Source organism: Macaca nemestrina, chromosome 16 (genome assembly GCF_043159975.1).
Source record: "Macaca nemestrina isolate mMacNem1 chromosome 16, mMacNem.hap1, whole genome shotgun sequence".
Lineage (NCBI taxonomy): Eukaryota > Metazoa > Chordata > Mammalia > Primates > Cercopithecidae > Macaca > Macaca nemestrina.
In genome coordinates, this window is record NC_092140.1 from 82,674,747 (window position 1) to 82,699,071 (window position 24,325).

Genomic DNA, 24,325 nt, shown 5'->3' on the forward strand with positions numbered 1-24,325 from the left:
CAGACATTAATGTTACCATATCTTGGTAAGTGGGATACTTGTTAAATGCTTACTTTCTTCTTTATTCTATCCTGTATTTTCTAAATTATTTTCAAAAGGTATATACTGTTTGTATAATCATGATACAGCAAATCTGTTTTTAAAAGATCAAGAATATTATACCTAGAGGATCAAGGTAACTTCAATGAGATGAAGTGAAGCAAGAAAACTCACTGTCACTTAGGAAAGTGGCCTTCAGGATGTGGAAATTGATTCGGCATCTAAGCATATTGTTAGGGCTGGGCCTAGCCAGCTTGAAAAATATCGTCACCTTACTGTTCTGTTTTTGAATGCAGTAGCTCTTCATTCAAAATGAGAACACAAGATAGGTATTTTATAAACAATAGCATGTAATGAAAACGTTGGTTATAATTATTTAAAGTGGCCTCTCCATGGGGCTGAGATAGGATTTAAGGGCTGCTCTGAAACTGATGAGCCAGTCGGATTGTGAACTGGGCCCCCATCGCTCAGTTTACGCTCACCCTTTAGCCGTCCTTGGGTGCCACGCTGAGATGCCACATAGTGTGGTACCAAAAGGGAAGATTTGGGCAATAGTTAAAACACAGGCTCAAATCCCGATGGACCCATTTGCTACGTTAGAAAACCTGGGCAGACTGCTATAATTCCCCAAGGTGCTTCATTCACTTAAAATTGAAGAAAATAATGATTCTGATATTACAGGAGTGTTCTGAGGATCCAGTGACACGGGGCATGTGGAAGGGCTTTGTCAATGCACACCTGCAAAGCTCAGCTATGATGATTAGAGAGGCAGTATCCATCCTAGGAACAGCATGGGCGCTCCAGTTGGAAACCAGAGTGGCCGCTTTGTAGTCACATGAACTAGGTAAGTTACTTAAACTCTAAACTTTTGTTTTCTTGTCTATAAAATAAATATGATAGCTTCCTCATAGTGTCTTCCATGAAACTAAGTGAGATAGTGAGGGAGGGAAGAAAACTCACATTTATTGAGCACCTACTGTATGTCAGGCACACACTAGGTGCTCTTCTATGACAGTAAGCAAACAAATATAGGGCATATTTTCCCCCAAAGTATCCTTTCATATAGAGAGCTTTGCCTTACATTCAGGTCCTTAACAATGTTTCTTATATTATGGGATGTTCTCTGTTATTTTATTTTATATTTTTCAGTTTTATTTGAGACAGGGTCTCGCTCTGTTGCCCAGGTTGGAGTGCAGTGGTGTGATCACGGCTTACTGCAACTTTTGCCTTCTGGGATCAAGCGATCCTTCTGCTTCAGACTCCAGGGTAGCTGGGACTACAGGTGCACACCACCACGCCCAGCTGATTCTTAAATTTTTTGTAGAGACGAGGTCTTACTGTATTAGCCAGGCTGTTCTCAAACTCCTGGGCTCAAGCAATCCTCCCGCTTTGGCCTTCCAAATTGCTGGGATTATAGGTGTGAGCCACTGCACCAGGCCAATTATTTTAATTTGGAACAACAAAGTACCATTTGGGAAAGGCATAGTACAACAAAATGACTCAGTGGTGCTGATTTTGAACACATGGAGGTAATCAGGTGGGACCTGTGAAACAGGAAGCCTAAGCAGCAAATCAGAAGCAACACTATGGGGTGGTGAGCCAGTCCCTAAGGAGCCTGATCATGAACAAGAATCTGCAGGGCATTATCTAGCATTCCCCACATCTTCAGTGAAATCATTTCTTTGGTAATATGAATAGTGTCAAGACTGGTGAGTAGTTAGACATATTGCACTGACTTCGCTCTCCTTTATGAACAAGGCACAAGAAGATGGTAAATCTAGACCCACAGTCAGCCCATGGCCCTCTGTCCCTTCCTTCACAGAGGACCCTCTTGCCTGATCCCACCCAGAACTGTCCAGCACTGTCCTAGGACTATCAAGACATCTGCCCCAGCTGGAGTCTTCAATACACGGTGCTTGCTGGAGTGCCTAGGCCAGAGTGGGTCTTCTCCAAACTGCTGAACAAGTTGAATGAGTGTATTTGTGCTTCCTTGCCGATATGCATCTATATGTCACATGGGGTTCAATTAGACATTTTTGAGGTCATAGGGAGGGGATTTTTAGTTCCCCACAAGTCTCTGACCTCAAGAGGTTACCAGTCGTTGTAAAAAGAACCTGAAATTTTCTGAATGGCTAAATTTGCTTAAGTCAGAAGGCAGCACTGCCTGTTTCTCCCCCGACTATAAACTCCTTTAAAGGTAGGGATCATGATTTTTTAGCTTCTTTCGAATGCCTACTATTTGTACTAGCTTTGTACAAAAGTAAATATAAGAAGCAGGTATGTTTACTAACTAAAAGTGTGGGATTTGAAATAAAATGTCCTTCTAACCCTGGCTTTTGCATACCGTGAGAGACTTTGGGGAACTTACTTAAGCTCACTATGCCTCAGTTTCCTCCTCTGTAGAATGCGAGTGGTAACAACAGTACCCACTTCGTAGAGTTATTGTGGAGATTAATAGATATGTAGAGCTCAGAACAGAATGTGACCTTCAATAAAAGTTAGTTATTCTCAATAAGTAGGTGTAAAATGTTTGTTATGTAAATTGATAGTAGTAATCCAGAGTTCTGGCAAATGCTCAAGAACTCTGTTCAGGCCAGCTATTATTGTGCAATTACTTGCCATAAATCTGTTACCACTTCCAAGATACGTATCCCTGTCAAGAAATTCACCTGCACCTCACACTAAGCCACTGCTGGCAGGGTTGGAAGGAATCTGCACAGCCAGCCTCTCTGTCTCTGGTTCCCGCTTCTCACAAGACAGCAGAATGCCTTCTGGGAAGGCCACCAGGAATCCAATCCCAACTCATTCCTAATGGGTCCTATTTTTTCCTCACCAAGTGACCTCCCCACCAGGATGTTGGTGATGACAATGGGTAGACATTTTTCTTTGTTCCATTCCATCTCATTACTTAACTCTCCTCCTTCCTCCAGCTATGCTAAGTGATTCCCAGAATGTGAACCTGAATATGGTTTCTGTCAACTCGTGGAAGAGGCTTTTCGCGTTAGAGCTGGGTTTGACAATGGTTCTGTGGTTAGGCTAACATGTGGAGTGCTTGTGTAGTCTGCAGCATCATATGGGTTTGTACACAACCAGAAGCACCAGCACATGCACACAGGATCCACATGGAGTACATACCCATTGCATGTACACACGTTCGCGCCCCTTCTCTTCTTCACGCAATGTTCAGACTTATCCTGAAAAGACCTGACATAGCGACCAAGGAGTGGGGCCTCAAAGCACAATCCACTTTAATTCTTTCATCCTGTTGCTTCACACTTGTTTTGAAGAACCAGGGCCCCTACCCTGATGTTTATTCTCTTCCTCTCACCCACTTGGCTCCCATCCTTTCCTCCTCCACCCCTGGGGAGGTTCTGCCCTGTGGTACAAGTCTGGGGTGTGTGTGTGTGTTCAGTGCGATGACTCGCTCTAAATGCAGCCTTCAGGCCCTTTGTGTCCCACCAGGAGGGAGTCAGGACATGGTCCTCCCATGCTGACAGTCCACCCATTAGCCCCGGGCTGTGGTGGTGAGGATAGGCATAGGGGAAGGAACATTCCAGACTTGAGGGCCGAGATTCTATCTTCTCAGGGCTGACTTCTTTTTTTTTTTTTTTTTTTTTTTTTTTTTTTTTTTTTTGAGGAGGGCTGACTTCTTTACTCTGGTTGCTGCTTGTCTTAGGAGACCAGGCCCCTAAAACCCCTAAGCATTTAGAGGCTGCTGCCTCCCATATCCTGGAAATTGTCCAGCTTGTTAGGCAAATCCCTGACATGGCTGGTATTGCATGCCGAGACAGCAAAGAGGAGTATGGTCTCCGTGAGGAGGAGGAAAGGTCTCTCCTCCTTGTCTAAGATGGTGACAACATGGCCTTCATGCACAGCGGAGGCTATTTAACAGTCAGTGTCTATGGCTATCTCAGTGTGTTTCTATAAATAGAGAGCTTTCCAGAAAAACCTTCCTAGTGAATTTCCTTATCAGTCCCTTAAATAGTGTTGACTGAGAGGGAGAAGCAGGGCTATACTAGCTTTCCAACAGTAAGTGAAAGGCATGGCTGATAAATGAGGCAAGGGAGATGTTAGTGAGGTTGAGTAGGTGAACTGTCCACCAGAGAGCAATGAGGGATGAATATCGTTTAAGAGCTATGGACTCTTTCATCTTGCGTGCATATTTTCCCCCAACTAATTATGCACTGGCTATGGCAAAGAGAACGGATAATGCAGGTAAGACATGTTTGTATTCTGGTTGTCAAGGAGACAGGGAATCCGTTTGCTTAGCTTAATGCACAGGTACACTTAGTAAGCACACCCAGCATTTAGATTTCTGGACCTTTACCAAATCTCTACATCTCTGCCCTAAATCTATCTTGAGTTTAGTCATTTGTGGCTTATTCTCTTCATGTTTCTCTTATCTCTACCACCCCCTCAGCCTATGAAACTGCTGACATAAAATGAAATCCTTTGTGATGAGAGAGTTTCAGCCAGCAGGAGACTCTGCCCAATGTTGGCAATCCCCTAGAATGACAGACAGCAAAGAGAACATCTACAGCTCAGCTCCCAGCACCCTTTCCTCTGCGAGGAAAGTAGAGACTTTCCTCAGCCTACAGATCAGCTTGTTCAAAGGACAAGTGACTTACATGGAGTGATGTGGTTGTAAAAGGCTGGAGGAGGGAAAGGGGCTTGGAGCCAGAGAGGAACACGCTGGAGTTGAGGGCAAGAAGGCTGAAGCATAGATATTGGTTAGATTAGACAACATTGAGTGTTGTCAAATGCAGGTCAGAAAGTGACAAATGTGGAATTCTGAGCAGGAAGGGAGAGAGGATGAGATCTGAGGAAACATGGCAGCAAAGTGTCTTGGATCCAGGTGCTGGGATGACAAGGTTTGCCTGGCAGGATGGTGGGAAAAGTTATGGGTCTGGCTAGGTGAGCCTCACCAGCTGTTCTGTTTCTCCTGGGATCTTCTATGGAGCCTGTTTTGCTTCAGTCAATGGGTAAACCACTACAGAGCCATAACTAGACTCCTTGTGAGTGTTCCCCGGGCCTCATTAACCTTAGACGCAAGTGAGACTGATGACTGCAGACCAGATTTTGCTTGCTTAGCTGCATGCCCCTGTGGGACTTTGGTCCTCCTTTCACAGTATGAGCCCCTCCCCGCCCCAGTATCTCTGAGAGTTCCAAGGCTATGCTGCCTGTGCTCAGTGGTCAGCTCGGCTGTATAGACACTGCATCCTCTTTGTGGTCTCCTCTTCTAAAGGGTCCCACATGAAGTTGCTTGGAATAGAGAAGTTTTGTGGATCAGGTTTGAGTTACATATAATCCTTTCTCTTCAAGACATACTCCATAAATGGGTAGTTAGGGTGAAGCCCAACAAAAGCCACCCCTCTCTCTCTCCCATTATCTTCCTTCTCTGGGATCCAACCTCCTTAAGAAGACACACCATGTTCATTTCTTCCAGTCGGCCTTCTTTTATCCTTTCCTCCCCCATTACAGTTCACCAGTTGAGGAGGCACGTTCAGCAAATATATTGTTGCAGATGAATAAATCAACAAATACAGATATATTCTGAAGATTTTGCATAAATGAGGGGAGCAGATGAAGGGTCAGGCACAGAAAGTCCCCTAGGAGAGGTGAGTCGGGTCAGATGGAAAAGGGGCTGAGGGCTGAGATTACTGGAGATGGGGAAGGTAGATGACCTAGGTGCTTCCATAGCAACCTGGGCTTTCCTCTGAAACACCTGCCATAGTGCTGGGACCTTGTTATTGCTCTTTCAGCTGTCTCGCACTAATCTGGGAGCATCAGAGACTGAAGCTTTAATCTCTGTATTCCCAGAACCCAGCTCATTTCCTGATGTGGGACAGGTGTTCAAAACACAGAAGAATGGCTCAGGCAAAGATCTGGAGGCAACACAGGCAAATCACAGGCCAGAGGCAGTCAACAACGCTGCTTGGTTTAGAACAACAGATATATGAAGAGAAATGACAGCCTCGAGTGCAGAGCTTTTACTCAACAATGAATCAGAAGCCAAAATCAATCCTGGAGTGTGGATCTGACAACAGGCCTTGAGAATTAATTTTTAGGTGTTGTATGTGTTGTGTGGCACAGGGAGGGAGAGAGGAGGAAAGAGCTGTGGGTTGAGGAACCCATCAATGAGGTGCTGCAGGAAGTCAGAGTGAGATAAGGGAGGTCAGGGCTGGAGGGGTACTGATGGGACTAAAAGGGAGGAGCAGAGGGTAGGGTTAATGAGCAGGAATGAAAGCTGGATTGTATGAAAGACCCAGAGAGTGGGTTTACTCACTTGCTCCTTCACCTTTCATTCACGCATCTACACCTGCTTTCTTCACCTTTGGGTTGTACAAGTGCCTGGGCTCAGTGATCGTCTCTGCTCGCTATAGGGCAGCAGCCAGAGGGGACACCACAGGCTTCCAGAGGGTGACCATGCAGCACAGTGTGGACTCGAGATTCAGTCTGCCCTGGTTCATGTCCCGATTCTTCCTGTATGGTCTTGGGCAATTTATTTAACTTCTCTAAAGCTCACTCTCCTCATTGGATAATGACCAACTCCATAGGGTTATATGAAGGACTGCCTGAGATAATGCGCTGAGCTAAGAAACACTAGCTATTACATGATAAAGGAATGTTTGCGAAGCACCTGCTTGTGTGTTAGGCACTGTGATAGATGTCAGGATGCCAAGACAGATAAGACCTCATCTTGTCCTCTAGCACCCCAAAGACAACCTTAGGGGAGAGGGAGGAAAATTTGCAAACTACACTCTGTACTGTAATGTGGTAAATAATCTAATAGAAGGATGACATTCGTGCCATGAAATTCAGACAAAGAGAATAATGGGGCTTGGGGAGTTCAGGCAGATCCCACAAAGGAAACAGTAATTGAACTGGGCTTTGAAAAGGAGTAGAAATTTGGAAGGTGAGTGGAGGGAGAAATCAAAAAGAATTTCAGATAAAAGGAACATCACGGACAAAAGGAACATCACAGGCAAAAGGAACATCATGTACAAAACAGCAAAGGCTAAGGACCCACCACTCTTGCAGGGTTTTCTTGGGGATGAGCAGAGGCACCACATGCAGGACAGCGGGGCCACAGGTACAGAGGAAGCAGCAACCAACCAGTGAACACTCGTTTCCTCCATCTCTTTGCTGAACTCCACCTATGTCTTCTTTAGAAAGCTTATAGCTCAAACCGAGAAAATGAAGAAACATCGCAAAAAAGGGGAGAAAGAAAGCAGGGGTCCTAATGCCGGGTTTTTGTAACGGTGATTAATGAGTGAATGAAGAGAGAGTGAATGAAGAGAGAGTGAAGTGAGTGTCTGCAAAGGAGGCTGACAGAGGTCACTCGGGGTGAGAGGAGCAGAACCAAGAGAGTTCATGTCACATAAACCGAGGAAGGAGAAGTCTCCAGAATGAGTTTGGTCAGTTACGTCAAATGTAATGAGAGGTCAGAAAGGGTAGAATGTTGCCAGGGCTGCTTCTAGTGGCCTTCGGCGGTCTCCTTGGAAGTTTCCATGGTAACAGTGGCTGTTGTGCAGAGCCTGGCCCTCCAGTGTCTGCCACAGCTCGAGTGACATTTCTTCTTCCCCTGGTATCCCCACTTGCCCTCTGCACCCCCACCCCAGGACACCACCAGGTCCACAGTGTAGGCAGATCCCAGAGAGGCGGGAGGAAGAGGGTACCCCAGCTCTACCCAGGGACCACCTGACAGACTCAGCCACTCCCCCTGGAAGGCCCCAGTCACCTGAGCCTTCTGGAAGGTTGTAGCCTCAGGCAGGAGAATCTCACTGTCATGAAGGACAGCTGCCTGACACTCCCGATTCAGCTTAGGGGAGCAATGAGTTAAGACCAAAATAAAGCACGGCAAAGGTTCCTTATTTTACTGTGTAGCTGGGGTTGGTCTTCAAACTACCTGGCAAGGCAGTTCTCCCAGGAAATGACTTTAAAGGACTCAGACCACAAATATTTAATGACAAATAGACTTGGTTGTCAAGATAAAGTCCTACAAGAATGGGTCACTCTCAAATGCACTGGTAAGTAGTGAGACCACACTACATCCTTACAATATCCACCTATTCCAGCACCTATCATGAAACTCAGGGAGCTTACAGTTCCCAAAAACTCCATATTGGTGGGCTTGCCTTTGCTTGAATCTTATGTCAATACATAGGATATGGACTCCTTCTGCTTCATAGTGGAAACCCTGAAGACAGAAATTACATTTGAAAATACAGTAATACAGTGGAGAAGACAAACACAGTATGTTCCTTTTTTTTCTTGCTTCCTCTTCTTCGCTCCCCAAATTGCCTCATATTTTCTAAAATTTAAACAGTGAATCAATTCTGAAGAACTACCGTAGATAGCAATGTAAACTAATATGTTAATGTTTAATTCACTTTTGGTTTACCAGGCATTGAAAACTTTGAACAAAATGGACTTAAATAAAGATAAAAGATGGATGAAAATCTTAATATAATTTTGGTGGGGAAAAAAGGCAAAAGCAAAGGATTAAGGAGGAAGTAGTCCCATCAGGGACTGGGCTGTATTTTCACTGGTTCTCATTCTGCTAGATCTTTCTCACTTGCTAGTTGGTCACCAAATATGAATCTAGCATCTGCTAATTGCAAAGTAGAGTATTTAGCATGTGAGAGTACAACAAAGAAGAATGATACTCTAAAAACCCCCTCATCTTCACCTATCTCAGAGATCCTTTCCTGGCCCCCAGACGAGGGCAGGGCACCCACTGTGTGCTTGTGCAACACCCTGTGTGTTTTTGTGTCTATTTCACAACAGCTATCATGCTTGTGTTTACTTGATCAATATCTGTCTCCCCACAAATTGTAAGCTCCAAGAGGACAATGATTCTTGGTGGATCGATCCTACCTGTATCTGGAACATCTCATACACTGCCTGACACACAAAGTAGGTCTTCAGTACACAATACATGAATGAATGAAATGAGCAAACAATGGAAAATAAACACCATTTCTAGGTTACTGAGATAATTAATTCATCCCTCTTCTGAAACAGCAATGGAAGTTAGGTCCTTCAAATATCAGCTTACTCCCCACTCCTCCATATCCTTCCTTTCCTTTCCTTTCCTTTCCTTTCCTTTCCTTTCCTTTCCTTTCCTTTCCTTTCCTTTCCCTTTCCCTTACCTTTCCTCCTTCCCTCCTTCCTTCCTTCCTTCCCTCCCTCCTCTTTCTTTCTTTCTTTCTCTCTCTTTCTTTCTTTCTCTTTCTCCTTTCTTTCTCCTTCCTTCCTTCCTCTCTCTCCCTCTTTCCTTCCTTCCTTCCTCTTTCCTTCCTTCCTTCCCTCTTTCCTTCTTTCCTTCCCTCCTTCTTTCATCTTTCCTTCCTTCCTTCCCTCCTTCCTTCCTCCTCCTATTACTTCCATATGCCTCACTTGCCACCTCTCCCACCAGTCCCTCAAATATTAAAAGAACGACATCATCATTAACAACAAAATGCACTCTGTCTGCGTCCTGGAGGAGGAGGCGGTGTCTTCCTGGACTGCACAAGCACAAGCCCACATCCTTGGCTGTGCTGCCTGGGGTTTTTATGTAATAGGAACACGTTGATTGGTATGTTCTCAGTTTGGAAAGAGAAGCCATGCCTTGTTGTGGCTTTGAGTTCAGACCATTTTTCTTTCTCTTTGAAGATGACAAGCGCTATAAGCAAAGGAAGTCAAAATGAGCCTGAATGCTTCAAGCTCTAGGCAAGGCAGGAAGAATGCTGTGCGGTGATATTGTTTAGAGAGAGACTCGGTAATTGCTGTACTGGAGAGCCGACATTTGCAGAACTCAATTGTGTGGCGTCCGACTGAGTAAGTTAGCAAAATAAAGACAGATGGCAATGGATTAACTCCAACACGCCCACCAAACAATGGCAGCCAAAATGGAGAACTGTGGTGTGCTCTAAAACATGCTTTCTGGGAGAGTTCACCCAGTCCCTCAATTAGATGCCACCTAGTGACTGACCAAAACATTGCATCTTGCACAACCCTGTATATTTAGGACACAACTTAAGGAGACCGTACCATAGATTGTTTGGCTTTGTTTTCAAAAGACAGAGCGGAGATATGCCAGGTCATGGCCGACTTGAAAACTTATAGTTTGATGTTTCGTTCACTGAGAAATAATGGTTGAAATCTCTGTTCTTCCTTGTATGCTTAGAGGAAAATAGAAAAACAAAAAAGAAAGAAAACAAATCCTGCAAGACAGGCAACTGCCTTTGATTTAGAAATGCATGATGTAGAGATAGATAAAAGTTTGAGGACAGTTTGTACATTCTGGTCCTGGATTTATACAACTGAAACTGAGGAGGGCAAATAATTTCATTACATCTAAACAGCTCCAGTTGATTATGAAGACTCTGTGGATCATGAGGAATTATGAGGTGAGCTCCAAGGCTGGGGTTGGGACCCTGTGGTTATTCATGGTTGTCTGCCATGCTGCAGAAGAGGAGAGTGGTGGAAACTGGGTCCTTGTTGAACAACCATATGTCAGGCTAGGAAATCTCCTAATCTATTTAATCTTGAGTGTTTAGAGAAAGATTTCTCTGTATTCCTGAGAGTCTGCGGGCAGAAGCTGAAATAGGCATAGAACATATAGAAAAGGTGACACTTTTCCATCTAAAGGAGAGATGAAGAAATAATATGAGCAATTTTGTTATGATCTACCAAACTAAGGTTTCATTATGTTTGCCCCTCATTGTAGAAGGCACTGTTTGATTGCCAATTTGCACCACTACCATATATAATTTTGTTCTGGAGTATATGCCAAGAACTTTGTAATGAAACCCTGGTTATTCCTAACTATAGGATTTATTTTCCAAGTGAAGGTCTAGACAATTTTAGTAACTGGCCCAGAGTGTATGAGGTTGAGAAGGGAAGGAGCTTTTGTTCCCAGGCTCCTCAACCACTACCTACCATGGTGGGCTGATGTTGCATTTCTTGCTTTTCCCTAGCAGTCAGTGCTCCTGGCGAAAAGAGAGATCCTTTTCTCTTTTGACCCTTAACATCCACTGGTGACCAGCAAACAGTGCCAGCTATGTCTACAGATCTGGGGGACATGCAGCGTGGAGGGTCTGGTAATTGTATGGTTAATTGGTCTAGGTCTGCCCAACAGAGTCCATGTGTCAGGGTAAGAACCTGGATCCCCAGCTGCTATACTTCTGTTTTCTCAAGTAACTCCCTAGAGGCCCATGTCTTTTGAGCTCAGTTTATTACAGGGCAGAAAGCTGCACACACAGGCATCAAACTGCTCAGCCTTTTCTAGTTTTAATTCAACTTAACACTCATTGATTAACTGAATGCTTATTACCACGCAAAACACTGTGCTAGGAGTCAAGCCCAGGAGTCAGACGAGGGTTCTAGCTTCAGCGCTGCATGGGGCGAGGGATTTTGCTGTCAGAGATCTCTGCTTCCACCTCAGTTGAATGAGAATACAGAGCTCAAGTAAACCCTCTAAATTCCTTTCTTAATCTAAAGTTTTACGGCTTTATGAAAAGAATGCTTGAAAAATGAGGCTTGGTTTCAGATATGATGTGTTAAAAGATGATAACTTTATTATTTCTTCATTCAAAAATATTTTTTGAGTACTCACTAGTATGCAATGAACAAGACAAAGCCCTTGACCTCACAGAGCCTATAGTCTACTTGGGGGAGACAATGAACAGACTTAGCAGTAAATGCAAAATAAAATATACCAGATGTGCTGTGAAGACACAAGGCAGAATAAGGAGAGAAAGGGAGAAGGACCAGAGAAAGCCGCTCTGACTGATGTCGGGGAGAGGGGTATGTGAGGTCTGGAGAGAGTTCTGGGCAGAGATAGGTGCAAACTTGAGGGCTGTGGGGGAGAGCAGGCTTGGCACACTTGAGGAACAGCAAGGGGGCACTTAGATAAATAGTTTACTCGTCGTCACGTGCAACCTACCCATCTAAGGAGCCTAGAAGAGTACCCCCAAGGAGACTGTAGTTGGTGAATGCCCCCTCTGTGCCAGGCACTATCCTGGGTGTCAGGGGGTGCAGAGATGGGAAGGAGACACTACCTGTGTGGGAGAAGTTCACATTTTAACGAACAGTCAGGGATGCCAATATGATGAAAGAAGCACTGTGACTAAAATTGTGGCTGAGGACAATGGGAATTCAACAGAGAAGGTTGAGTTCAACATTTTAGCTGGGTCTTGCAGGATAAGGGGAGAATTGGACAGGCTGGAGATGAGGGACTAGAGGTTGCAAGGGCAGGCCCACCTGGAAATGTAAAGCGTAATTGGGAAATAATGAGTCAAGGTCCAGGTTGGCAAAGCACAGGGCAACAAGACTTTATTGTCAACAAAGCCAGAATGGCTTTTGTGTCTCATCTGCTTTGATGTGAGTATCATGTTTGGACTTTATTCTGTAGGCCAGTGGTCCACAATATTCATTCTTAAGTACTCTCTTTAAATACTTTATTTCCTATGGCTCATGTGTCTTCATAGATTTGTTTTTAATCCCCCCAAATATTGCAATTAGTAAGAAGTAACTAATTTGTTTCCCCATTCAAAAAAGTCATCCAACCTTCATGACTTCTAATCAGAGCCACAGATAACTGTGAAATATAGCATGTTACCACACTGAGTTGATCAAATTAGTCCCATGCTCCAACCTGACTGCAAAGGAGGCTGAAATATATGGGGATACACAAGGAATATTTATCAATCACTAACTAACTCTGCTACATGGCATAAATGTGTAATTTTGCCCCTGGATTCTTGGAGTTCAGGGTAGTCTTCAGTTGAGAATCCTACTCTGGCATTAAGAAGGGGAGGAGTGATGGGATTGGTTTGTTTTCCAGAAAGATCACTCAGGTGGAAGGTCAGAGGATGGGCTGCCTGGGTAGACTGGAGGCAGGATGACAAGTTGGGAGACTCTTACTACTCCAAATAAGAGAGGAGGAAGGCCTGACTCAACACATTGGTAGTGGGATGGAGCAAGGAACAGGCTCAAAAAATAGTCTGGGATTAAAATTCCTCCGTGTTGACGACCAGGTATGCCATGCATGGGAATGAAGTGTCAGAGTTGATTCTTGGGTTCCTAGGCTGGATGAGTCAAAGGCACTGTCACGACCACAGCATGAATCACCAAGAGAGGCAGGGCCAGGCAGGCAGGACCCTCTTTCCCAGTGTGCAGGAATAATGGTTGCTAGTTATTCTTTTTTCCCTTCTTACCTAATAATTTGCCATACTCCTTTCCCATCCCAGAAAACACAGGTCTGAGTCACAGCTGTGGGAATGCAAAAGCCAAGACACCCAAGTAAAGGCAGATCTGGCTGGAAGTTTTGGATTCAACCCAGGCATCAAAAACAATCTTAGCTCTACCCATCTAGGCTTAGGTGCTCTGTTGAGTGTCTGGGTCAAAGGCACTTACAATGGCCACCGTGGCCATCCCCTGGTGCTCCTTCTTCTCTTCTATTCACTTTCCTTCATCAGGTTTCTTCTTTTGGACTCTTCCCACTTGTCCCTACTGACCTTGCCAATTTGCACCAAGCATTATAGCAACCCCCTCAATCACTTGGGGAATATTGAAATCGAATGTATTCAGGTACTTATTCAGAAACCCAGTCTGTTCTATCTCCCACTAGACAACAACCTCACCTGTGAAGAGACCATGCCTTCCCAACTGCTGCAAAATAGAACCTTTCCCACCCCTTTCAATAAAGGGCCTACACTCCTTAATAAAGTTAGCCCACTCTGGACATTAGAACCCTGAATGAAAAAGTCAACTGCATTTCTCTGCTTGAAGCATCTTCTTCTTAGCAGAATCTGCATGATAGGGTTTCTTTGAACTTTATATAGGCAAATAAAAACAAGAAAACTTGAGATGAATTGAAACCACACTTAGAAACAAACTCTGCTCAGTTTGCTGAAAGTCCATCCTGTCTACTCAATATGATGAACTATGAATAACACATAATACAACATAATGCTATAGCCACAGTGTGGGACCATTATAATGGATATCAAAAGAGAATGGGCTTGGGCATCAGGGAAAACTCGGTGCTTGGGTTCTAACTCCACCATGTAGTGCATCTTACAGAGCTTCACTATCCTTATCTGCAAATGAGAGATCCTACAAGGCAAATGGCAGTGCTGTGCTCAGCTTAAGCCCATGATATGTAGAGCACCTAGTGTAGGCCTTGCAGAGTAAGAAACACTCAATAGAAGGTAGCTGGTGCTGCAATTACTCATCCAGTCCCTTCCTGATGATGTTATGGTGTAACCTGAAATGTTTCTGCCTTCCTTCTTATGTAGGTCCCGTTCACTTGTTATCACCCTGACTTTATGTCCTTCACCGATCCTCATCCATGCCTCACACCCAACCTTGATGGGCTCATCACTTCCTTGTCTTAGTATTAAGTGCAAAGGGTTCTCTGTATATTGTTTGCTCAAAACTTGAACCAAAAAGTAGTCTACATCAACTGCTTTTGTACATACAGATTGGGCTCTTTATGTTCCTATTTGCTGCTCTATGAGACCAGGCAAATACTGGAGGGGAAACATGCTTCTAATTCTCCCAGAGCTGCCTCAGAATATCTTGTGGTAGAGGAAGCAGAGCCAGAGAAATGTGTTTAGCTTGAAATAAATGATTACACTACTCATCGATAAATTACTGTAGGGATCCAACTTACCATGAATTATTCATGTTAGCTACAGAGAAGCTGAGGTTAAAAACTGGACTATTGTTGCCTTGCTGCAGATTTTCTATTCAACCATTGTTCACTCATTTATATATGTAGGAGCAGTGAGTACAAGGCTGTGTGGTATGGGCAGCACTTAGGCTTCTGTTCCACATATTTGGTATGTTCCCAATATAGTTTGGATGTTCAAAGCTGCTCCATATAGCCTTTCAAGAGAAGGATCTGTAGAAATATACCAAAGCAAACAAATACATACAAACATTAAATGACACACTTTTTTCCACCTGGGCCTGCATACAGTGTATTAGCATCTTTACAGTGTCTTAGTGCTTTGATTTCCTTTTACAGATGTTTGATCAACATGTGGAAGTAACCAAAGCAAACCAAGAAGAAGAAAGTTACATCTTGGAAGAGGCAGTGTGGTTGGAGGGTGGCTGGAATAGGAAAAATGTGCCTGGTGGAAGAGGGAAGGGGTGGGAAGCAGGCTGAATTGCATCTCCCCAAATTTCATATATTGAAGTCCTAACCCCCAATACTTCAGAATGTGACTGCATTTGGAGATATGGCCTTTAAAGAGGCAATTAAGTTAAAATGAACTCATTAAGGAGGACTCTAATCCAATATGAATGGTGTCCTTATAAGAAGAGGCGATTAGAACACAGAGGGAAGACCATGTGAAGACACAGCAAAAAGGCAGCCATCTATAAGCCTAAGAGAGACCTCAAAAGAGACTAACCCTGCTGACACCTTGATCTTAGACTTCCAGCCTCCTGAATTGTGAGAAAATAGATTTCTAGTTGTTTAAGCCATCTAGTGTGTAGTATCTTGTCACAGCAGCCCTAGGAAACTAATGCACTTGTAGTCACAAGTGAATATTTCACAAGTAAAGAAGCTACGCAAGGCTAGAATAAATGATTATGTATCTATAAAATATTGTGGGTAGGTATGTTGTTATTTTATACAATTTGAAAGTGCCCTATACCTCTATGCCTACAATTATTGTTCAAGTTTAAATTGTTCAAGATCTTGGGGTTTAACTCAGGCAGAATCATACTCCAAGACCCCTCTTTTAAAGAGATATTAAATGAGTAATTCTCAAACTCTTCCTTCTAGGTATTCTTAAAAGCAGATCAGAAAAAATGGACGCAGCAGTGAATTTTCCTGGAAAGGGAGCCTGGACTAACCTGACTTTCCTTAAAGTCAGGTTTGAGATATAATTTACATAAGTAAAATTTTTATTGTACAGTTGGTTGAATTTTTACAAATACATTCAATCATGTAACCACCATCACAATGAAGGTAAAGGATATTGTCATCATTCCCAAATTTCCTTAGGCTCCTTTGCTGTCAATTTCCTTCCTCTACTCCCAGCCCCTGTCAACCACCAAGCTAATTTGTACCCCTGTAATTTTGTCTTTTTCAAAATATAAATGGATTCAGACAGTATGCAGCCTTTTGTGTCTGGCTCCTTCTGTATTGTTTAAGGCCTGTTTTCCCCTTTTTTATTGGTACATAATAGTTGCACATATCTTTGGGGTACATGGATATTTTCATACAATTATACAATGTGTAATGCTCAAATCAGGGTAATTGGGAAATCTGTCATCTCAAACATTTATCTTTTCTTTGCATTGAGAACATTCTCAATCTTCCAGGTATTTTGAAATTTACAGTAAATTATTGTTAACTGTAGTTGCCCTACTGTGCTATCAAACACTAGAAGTTATTCCTTTTATTTAACTGTGTTATTGTACGTATTAACCAAGTTCTCTTCATCCCCCTTTCCTCTCCCCTTTCCAGCCTCTAGTAACCACCATTCTGTTTACTACCTCAATGTATTTTTCACCATATATGAGTGAAAACATGCAGTATTTCTAATTATGTGCCTGGCTTATTTCATTTGATAACTTCTAGTTTCATCCATGTTGCTGCAAATGACATGATTTCATCTTTTTTCATGGCCAGATAATATTCCATTATGTATATATACCACATTTTCTTTATCCATTCACCCATTGATGGACACTTAGGCTGATTCCATGTCTTGACTATTGTGAATAGTGCTGCAATAAACATGGGAATGCAGATATCTCCTTCACATACTGATTGTCTTTCTTTTGGGTATATACTCAGCAGTGGGATTGCTGGATCACATGGTAATTCTGTTTTTAGTTTTTTGAGGAATCTCCCTACCATTTTTTGTAGTTGTACTAGTTTACATTCCCACCAATAGTGTAAAAGTATTCCTCTTCCTCTGCATTCTCACCAGCACTTGTTATTTTTTGTCTTTTGATTATAGTCATTTCAGTGGGGATAAGGTGATATCTCATTATGGTTTTGATTTGCTTTTCTCTGACAACAGTGGTTTTGAATATTTTTCATAGACCTGTTGGCCACTTGGATGTCTTCTTTTGAGAAATGCCTATTCGCATCTTTTGCTCATTATAAAATCGATTTTTTTACTGCTGTGGAGTTGTTTGTGTTCCTTATGTATTATGGTTCTTAATTTCTTGTCAGATGCATAATTTGTGTCCCACCATTCCGTAGGTTGTCTTTTCACTTTGTTAATTGTTTCCTTTGCTATGCAGAAGCCTTTTAGTTTGATGTAATCCCATTTATCAATTTTTGCTTTTGTTGCCTATGCTTTTGGGATCTTACTTAAAAAAAAAATTTGCCCAGACAAATGTTCTGAAATATTTTCCCAATGTTTCCTGCTAGGAGTTTTATAGTTTCAGGCCTTACATTTAAGTTTTTAATTAATTTGGATTTGATTTTTATATATTAATACAGATAGGAGTCTAGTTTTATTCTTCTCTATATGGATATCCTGTTTTCCTAGCACCATTTATTGATGAGACAGTAATTTCCCCAATGCATGTTCTTGGCACCTTTCTTGAAAATTAGTTGGCTGTAAATGCATGAGTTTATTTCTGGGCTTTCTATTCTGTTCCATTGGTTTATGTGTCTGTTTTTATGCCAGTACCATGCGCTTTGGTTACTGTAACTTTATAGTATATTTTGAAATCAGATGGTATGATGCCTTCAGCTTTGTTCTTTTTGCTTAGGATTGCTTTAGCTATTCAGAATTGATACGAATTTTAGGATTTTTTTTCTATTTCTACGAACAATGTAATTGGTATTTGGATAGGGTTTGCATTGCATCTGTAGATTACTTTGGGTAGTCTGGACATTTTAACAATATTAATTCTTCCAATCTGTGAACATGGGCTATCTTTCCATTTTTGGGGGTGTGTCATCTTAAAGTTTTTTTCATCAGTGCTTTATCTTTTTCCTTGTAGAAATCTTTCTTTTTTTTTGGGACAGGGATGGTGGCCCATGCCTGTAATCCCAAACATTTTGGGAGGCTGAGGTAGGTGGATCACTTGAGGTCAAGAGTCCAAGACCAGCCTGACCACATAGTGAAACCCTGTCTCTACTAAAAATACAAAATATAGCTGGCTGTGGTGGCAGGCACCTGTAATCCCAGCTACTTGGGAGGCTGAGGCAGGAGAATAGCTTGAAACCAGGAGGTGGATGAGAGAGTGAGACTCTGTCTCAAAAAAAAAAAAATTCTTTCTCTCCTTTGCTTGATTTTATTCCTAGGTATTTTATTTCTTGGTAGTTACTATAAATGGGATTGGTTTCTTGATTTCCTTTTATTCAGATTGTTTGCTGTTGGCTTATGGGAATTCCTCCTGATTTTTGTATTTGATTTTGTATCCCACAAATTTACTTAATTTGTTTATCAGTTCTAACAGCTTTTTGGTGGAGTCTTTAGTTCTTTTCTAAAACTAAGACCATTTTATCTGTAAACAAGGATAACTTGACTTCTTTCTAGTTTGGATGTTCTTTATTTTTTTTTCTCTTATCTAAAAGAGATTTGTTGTATGATTCTAGAAACTATTTGAATTTTATATTCAATGCTGACATATATGTTATATATATCAAAAGTTGAGTAATATATCTATGTTTGTTCTAGTATTAGAATACATTTAAACCTTATATTTGAAACTTACACAATTACTTAAATGCAACCGAATAATAATTAAACAAAATTAGTACTCTGTGAAGATGCATCATTTTCAAATTTAACAACATCTCTACTAATTATAAAGGTGTTGTGTTAGAAGACACCCCCAAGAAAGTTCAAAGAGATATTCATTAAATACCAAAAATACATGGAGCAGGCAATAATGAGCAGTAGCCATCTTACCTTTACCAGAGATTGCGATTATAAGTGTCTTACACCAATATTATATGTGAAATAAATGAAAAACATTTTTAATAAGATATATATTCAAATAGGCCACATGAAATGCTCAATAGTAACGGGTCATTGAAACATCACAATACACTAAAGTCTAAAACCAGTACGTAACAGTAGGAATAATAGTAGTAATGGCTGTGGGTCACTGATATTAAGTTAGTAACCACTAAGTCAGTTCCTTACAAATGGCGTCTTTTGTGGTTGGTTGTTTCCCTGGGCATGACTCATTTGTCGGATATGTTTAATATCTGCCTCTGTAATGTTTATTTTTTTAAAAAGTTCTTGTATGAAGGTTGCTCTTTCCACTGAAGGTCTAGGTTATGGATGAGATAAACACAAAAAAGAAGAGGCACTCACTTAGTCAGTTGGACAAGCTTCCTGGGCTGCTCTTCTCAGCCATTCGTTACTGAATTCTTTAAGATCCAGATCAAGTATTTCCTCTTCTATGCTCCCGTCATGACCCACTCCCTAGCCCAAGGCAGAATGATTTTTTCTTACTTTTGGCCTCTCATAACACTGTGCACATATAGTTATCACATTTTATGGCAATTAATTCTTCTATGTGAGTATCTGTTGCTATACTTTCGTCTACTTGAAGACAAGGATTGTCTGACCTCTATATTACTAGATCCTGGCATACAGCATATCCTTAATAAATATATGCTAAATTTAGTTGAACCTTGCTGGGCACAGTGGCTCATGCCTGTAATGCCACCACTTTGGGGGGCCAAGGCAGGCAGATCACTTGAGGCCAGGAATTCAAGACCAGCCTGGCCAACATGGTGAAACCCTTTCTCTATCAAAAATACAAAAAAATTAGCCGGGAGTGGTGGCGCATGCCTGTAATCCCAACTACTTGGGAAGTTGAGGTAGGAGAATCGCTTGAATCCTGGAGGCGGAGGTTGCAGTGAGTCAAGATTGTGCCACTGCTCTCCAGCCTGGGTGACAGAGTGAGGCTCTGACTCAGAAAGAGAGAAAAAAAGAATTTAGTTGGCCCTTGCAATCCATGATATGCCACATGTCACAGAACCCCCAAGTCAGACTTATGAGAACCAAGAACTGGCCTGTGTAGATGGAAAGCTAGTATCCATTTTAATTTGTGCATCAGGCCTCAGGTTTTCTGCCAGTCTGCCAAGCTTTTGACCCAGATTCCTTCTCTGAGCCTATTTGCCCAGTCCAACTGCAAGTATAATTCCTGCTCTGACCCAGATCCACTGCCTCTTCTTGTTCCAGCTCACCAAGGTCTCCTGGTTTGGCCCCATGTATGAAATCTAATATGTGACCAAGGCAACCCCGTTGAAGAGCCTGGCAGGGCAAGCCGGCACTGCCAGGTCCCAAGTGATACCCAACTCTCCTGGATGTCTGCAAGGCAATTGGGAGGGCCAAGCAGAATAAAGTTTCACACGAGTATTGGGTCAAGTAGCTCATGTACTGCCCACAGCAAACACTGAGGCAAGAAGCAGTTGCAGGTGTGGGCCAGGGTGAGGCTCAGGAATAAGCAGATTTGTGGGTTGTGATTTCTTGCTTGTTCCTCTGGCTGTGCCCATCCCATCTATGGCAAATAGACAAAACTGGAACAAGTGTTCATGGAAAAGGAAAAAGGAAAAGGAAGCACAGGTAGGTCCAAACAAGGTAAACGGATGCATTCTATTTAGCCCCAGTTAGGGCTCAGTTACGCCTTACAGTGAGTTCAATAGTCGACCCCCAAAGATGTGGCCACATTCTAACCCCTAGTTCCTGTAAATGTGAACCTATTTGGAAAAGTGTCTTTGCAGATGTAATTAAGTTAAGGATCTTGAGGTTATCCAGAATTTAGGGTGAACCCTCAATTCAAAGACAGGTAATAAGAAAAAGGCAGGAGATTTGGGACAGAAACAGACAGAGGGAGAGGGCCAAGTGAAGACAAACACAGATTGGCATTCTGCTGCCTAAAGACAAGGAATGCCTGGAGCCACCAGAAGCCAGAAAAGGAAAGTAAATTCTCCTCTAGAGCCTTAAGAGGAGCATAGCCCTGTTGACACCTTGATTTCAGACTTCTGGATCCAGAACTGTGAGAGAATAAATTTCTGTTGCTTTAAACCAACAAATTTGTGGTACTTTCTCATGACAGCCCTTGGAAACTAATGAACCTCTCCTTTGTTTATCTGCCAGAGAAATGGGTTTGTATTAAGTGTTTGGGTCTATGAAGAAGGTTCTCAGAACATTAGACAAAAAAAGGCAAGCCAGAAGGGATGTGACTAGCCCAGAACCACAAAGAAACAGCTTCTTTTCTCCCCAGATTGTCAGTTGAGACCAGAAGTATCCACAGGAAGGTTTCTATTAATCAATTTAGTTTACCCTAGAAAAGATATTCCACTTACAAGACAAGTAACAGTAATGGAAATAATATAATTTCTGAGAATGACCCATATGTGAGACATTGTACCAAGTATTCCAAGTTATGTCCATTTTTTCTAATGAGAAAATTGAGGCTTAGAATGGTTAGGCAAACCTAGCTATAGTGCTTCACTATTTGCCAAATAAAGTTCTAAGAACTTTATAATTATTAACTCCTTAACCCTCATAATGGCCCTATGAAGCAGGAATTATTATTCTCTGTTTTACAGGTGAGAAAACTGAGGGACAGACAGGTTACATAATGTGTCTAATGTCACACAGCCAGGAAGTGGTGAAGCTAAGATTCAATTCTAAGAAGTCTTGCCCCAAAGATTCTGCCCTTAACCTCTACCCCATAGCTCTAGGGTAAAGAATAGGGATTTGAATTCAGGTGTATCTGATCCCAAATCACAGGTGTATCTGACAGGCACTAATACGGAAAGAACATGATGTTCATTCCGTAAACTGCACTGCTTCTTAAATAAACAAATGATGGAGTTGCACTATGAGCAGCAGTCCTGCCCATATGACTGTCTGTCACTGCCCTGGTCCTTCTTGGTTGCAGGCTCTGAGAGTCTTCAGCCAACAGGTTGATTCCTCCCTTTTCTGTACACAATCTTAAGTACAACAGCCAACACAGATAGGGGCTTAGACCCAGCCCCTGGCAGAGCTGGGCATTGGTTCTGAGGGCAAGTCTCTGGGATATTGCAAAGGAGCCCTGGCCAACCCCTTCCCCATGCTGTCACATTCATGTTTGCCCAGTTGTGTAACTGAGAATTTCATTATTTTAACAAACAATTATCAGGTTCGTATTGTATGCTCTGCAATGTACCAAAAACTGCAGATACAGTGAAGGCCCAGGTGGCCCAGGCATACAATTCAGAAAGATATGTACTATCAAGGAAGAATAATATCAATAGTAGCCACTGTTTTTAGAGTGTTTATGATGTGCCAGTCATTATATAATCCTTGTACATGTGCTGTTCTGGGAGAACACAGAAGGGTTGCCTAACCCAGTCTAGGGAGGTCAAGAAAGGCTTCCTGGGAGGTCCTGGTGGACACCTGAGGGACAAGTAAGCATTATTCAAGTAAAGAAAGAGTGCCAAGGAGAATGGTCTTCAGGCAGAATAGTCAAGTTGAAAGAGCACACAGCATAGAGAGGGAGAAGAGTTCAGTATAGTTGGGGAGCAAGGCAGGAGGTGGGAGTAGCAATGGTTGTGGCCAGAGAGTATGTCTGGGCCGGGGGTCGTGGCTCACACCTGTAATCCCAGCACTTTGGGAGGCCGAGGCAGGTGGATCACGAGGTCAGGAGATTGAGACAATTCTGGCTAACACAGTGAAACCCTGTCTCTACTAAAAATACAAAAAAAATTAGCCGGGCATGGTGGTGGGTGCCTGTAGTCCCAGATACTCAGGAGGCTGAGGCAGAAGAATGGCACGAACCCGGGAGGCGAAGCTTGCGGTGAGCCGAGACCGTGCCACTGCACTCCAGCCTGGGTGACAGAGGGAGACACCATCTCAAAAAAAGAGAGAGAGAGTATGTCTGCAGGGACAAGATCATCACGACCTTATAAGCCATGCTGAGAGTTTACTAGTCCAGCTGAACGGGAGCCCTCCATATTAGTGCCTGTCAGCAGGACCCTTAGCATCTTGCAGCTCTTGCTGAATTCTCTGTCCCTTTTCTAGTGTGTGGAGTCCTGATTCCAGATGGATGGACAACCCAGAGCTATTGCCTGACTATCCATCTGACTGCAAGCACTACCACTTCCCAAAAGCCCCTTGGATACTGACAGTGGCCTGACTGGTGCCCAGATTCACTGCCTCCTGTGGACACCTTCAATTTGATGATTGGATACTATCAGCTGTGGAGAGCAGATCCACAGGAGAGTTACTTCCTAAATAAGTAACTGGCCCAGCTGTCCTTCCTCCCCACTCTCTGATGCCTTAAGGAGTCCCTGAATGCTCCAGGAACATATCTACCCTCTCCAGGTTAAGAAGAGATTCAGAGCTGTGTGTCTTGGTGAAGTCTGCACAGCTGGTCAGTGGGACAGGTCCCTGGTCTTGTGACTCTATGTCTAGAGCTTTCTCTGCTGCTGATGGCTCTCTTTGCCAGGGACACTTACATTCAGTGATGGGTCGAGGTGGGAATAAAAAGTCTAGCCCCCTTTCCCATGGGCTTGGATCTTTGTCGTCACTGCAAGGGGCTCAATTTCTCCTTCCGAGAGATTGTTCCCTAGAGCAGACCCCAGTACATATCCTGCATGTGAATCTCAGACTCACATTACCCAAGCCCTAATGATGGGGAAGATGGTGTGGTGATTATACCTCACTGTCTTTGAAGATTGAGCCTGAGCTGATATTGACAAGAATGTTCAGCTGGTGGCAAATGAATTAATTGACTTATATTTACTGCTTATTTTCAAATATGTTATTTCTTTATTTGAAGTTCCCATTAGGAAGAGAATACACAAACTTGAATTTCACAAGTATGTGTGAATTACAAAAGTGTGATAGATTTTTAGTAAGAATACAACTTTAGGCTGCTTTCAGACATTGATTGTTCTCAGTAAGGCATGGAATCTGGGTTGAGATATATTATCTTTTATGTTAGAACTGTAAACTGAACAATAACTAATTAATAATTCACTAATAACTGTTGTTACCTATTTCTTCCCAAAGTCTAAATATATTATAAACTCTATTATTAGGCTTAGTAAGAATATAGGATCTTTTGGGAAAACTAATATCCTGATAAATAGAGTTGTCACATTTCCATAATGCTTTACCAATTTTTAATGGATTTTAAAATAGTAAGATACATTTCATACCAAAAGTCTGAGGCACATAGTTTAATTTTATTTTTGGTAATTCCAAAGACATTTGGCATATGAGTAATTATCTATGTGTTATAGATGTGCAGCGATAACAGTTACCAGAGAATGATAGATAAAGCCAGTTTTAATTTGATC

The 24,325-nt window shown here is 42.5% G+C and overlaps 1 protein-coding gene and 1 long non-coding RNA gene across 21 annotated transcripts in view; one reads left to right on the forward strand and one right to left on the reverse strand.

Moving 5' to 3' along the window:
• Positions 1 to 24,325, reverse strand: part of LOC105491713 (uncharacterized) — a 106,403-nt gene that overhangs the window by 47,718 nt on the left and 34,360 nt on the right. Inside the window, exon 3 of one of the 4 annotated variants that reach the window (XR_011614857.1) lies at positions 14,636 to 14,935. The exons of the other annotated variants lie outside the window; for them this stretch is intronic. This is a non-coding gene — a long non-coding RNA (uncharacterized lncRNA). Of the gene's footprint in view, positions 1 to 14,635; positions 14,936 to 24,325 lie in introns of those variants that run through there. 4 annotated transcript variants of the gene reach the window in all.
• Positions 1 to 24,325, forward strand: part of LOC105491714 (uncharacterized) — a 279,924-nt gene that overhangs the window by 39,491 nt on the left and 216,108 nt on the right. For 14 of the 17 annotated variants that reach the window (XR_011614846.1, XR_011614844.1, XR_011614837.1 and 11 more), the window contains one exon: positions 721 to 883. The gene's annotated coding sequence lies outside the window, so the exon portion shown is untranslated. Of the gene's footprint in view, positions 1 to 720; positions 884 to 1,861; positions 3,642 to 15,061; positions 18,539 to 24,325 lie in introns of those variants that run through there. The other 3 variants (XR_011614854.1, XR_011614855.1, XR_011614852.1) reach the window with 3 other exon arrangements.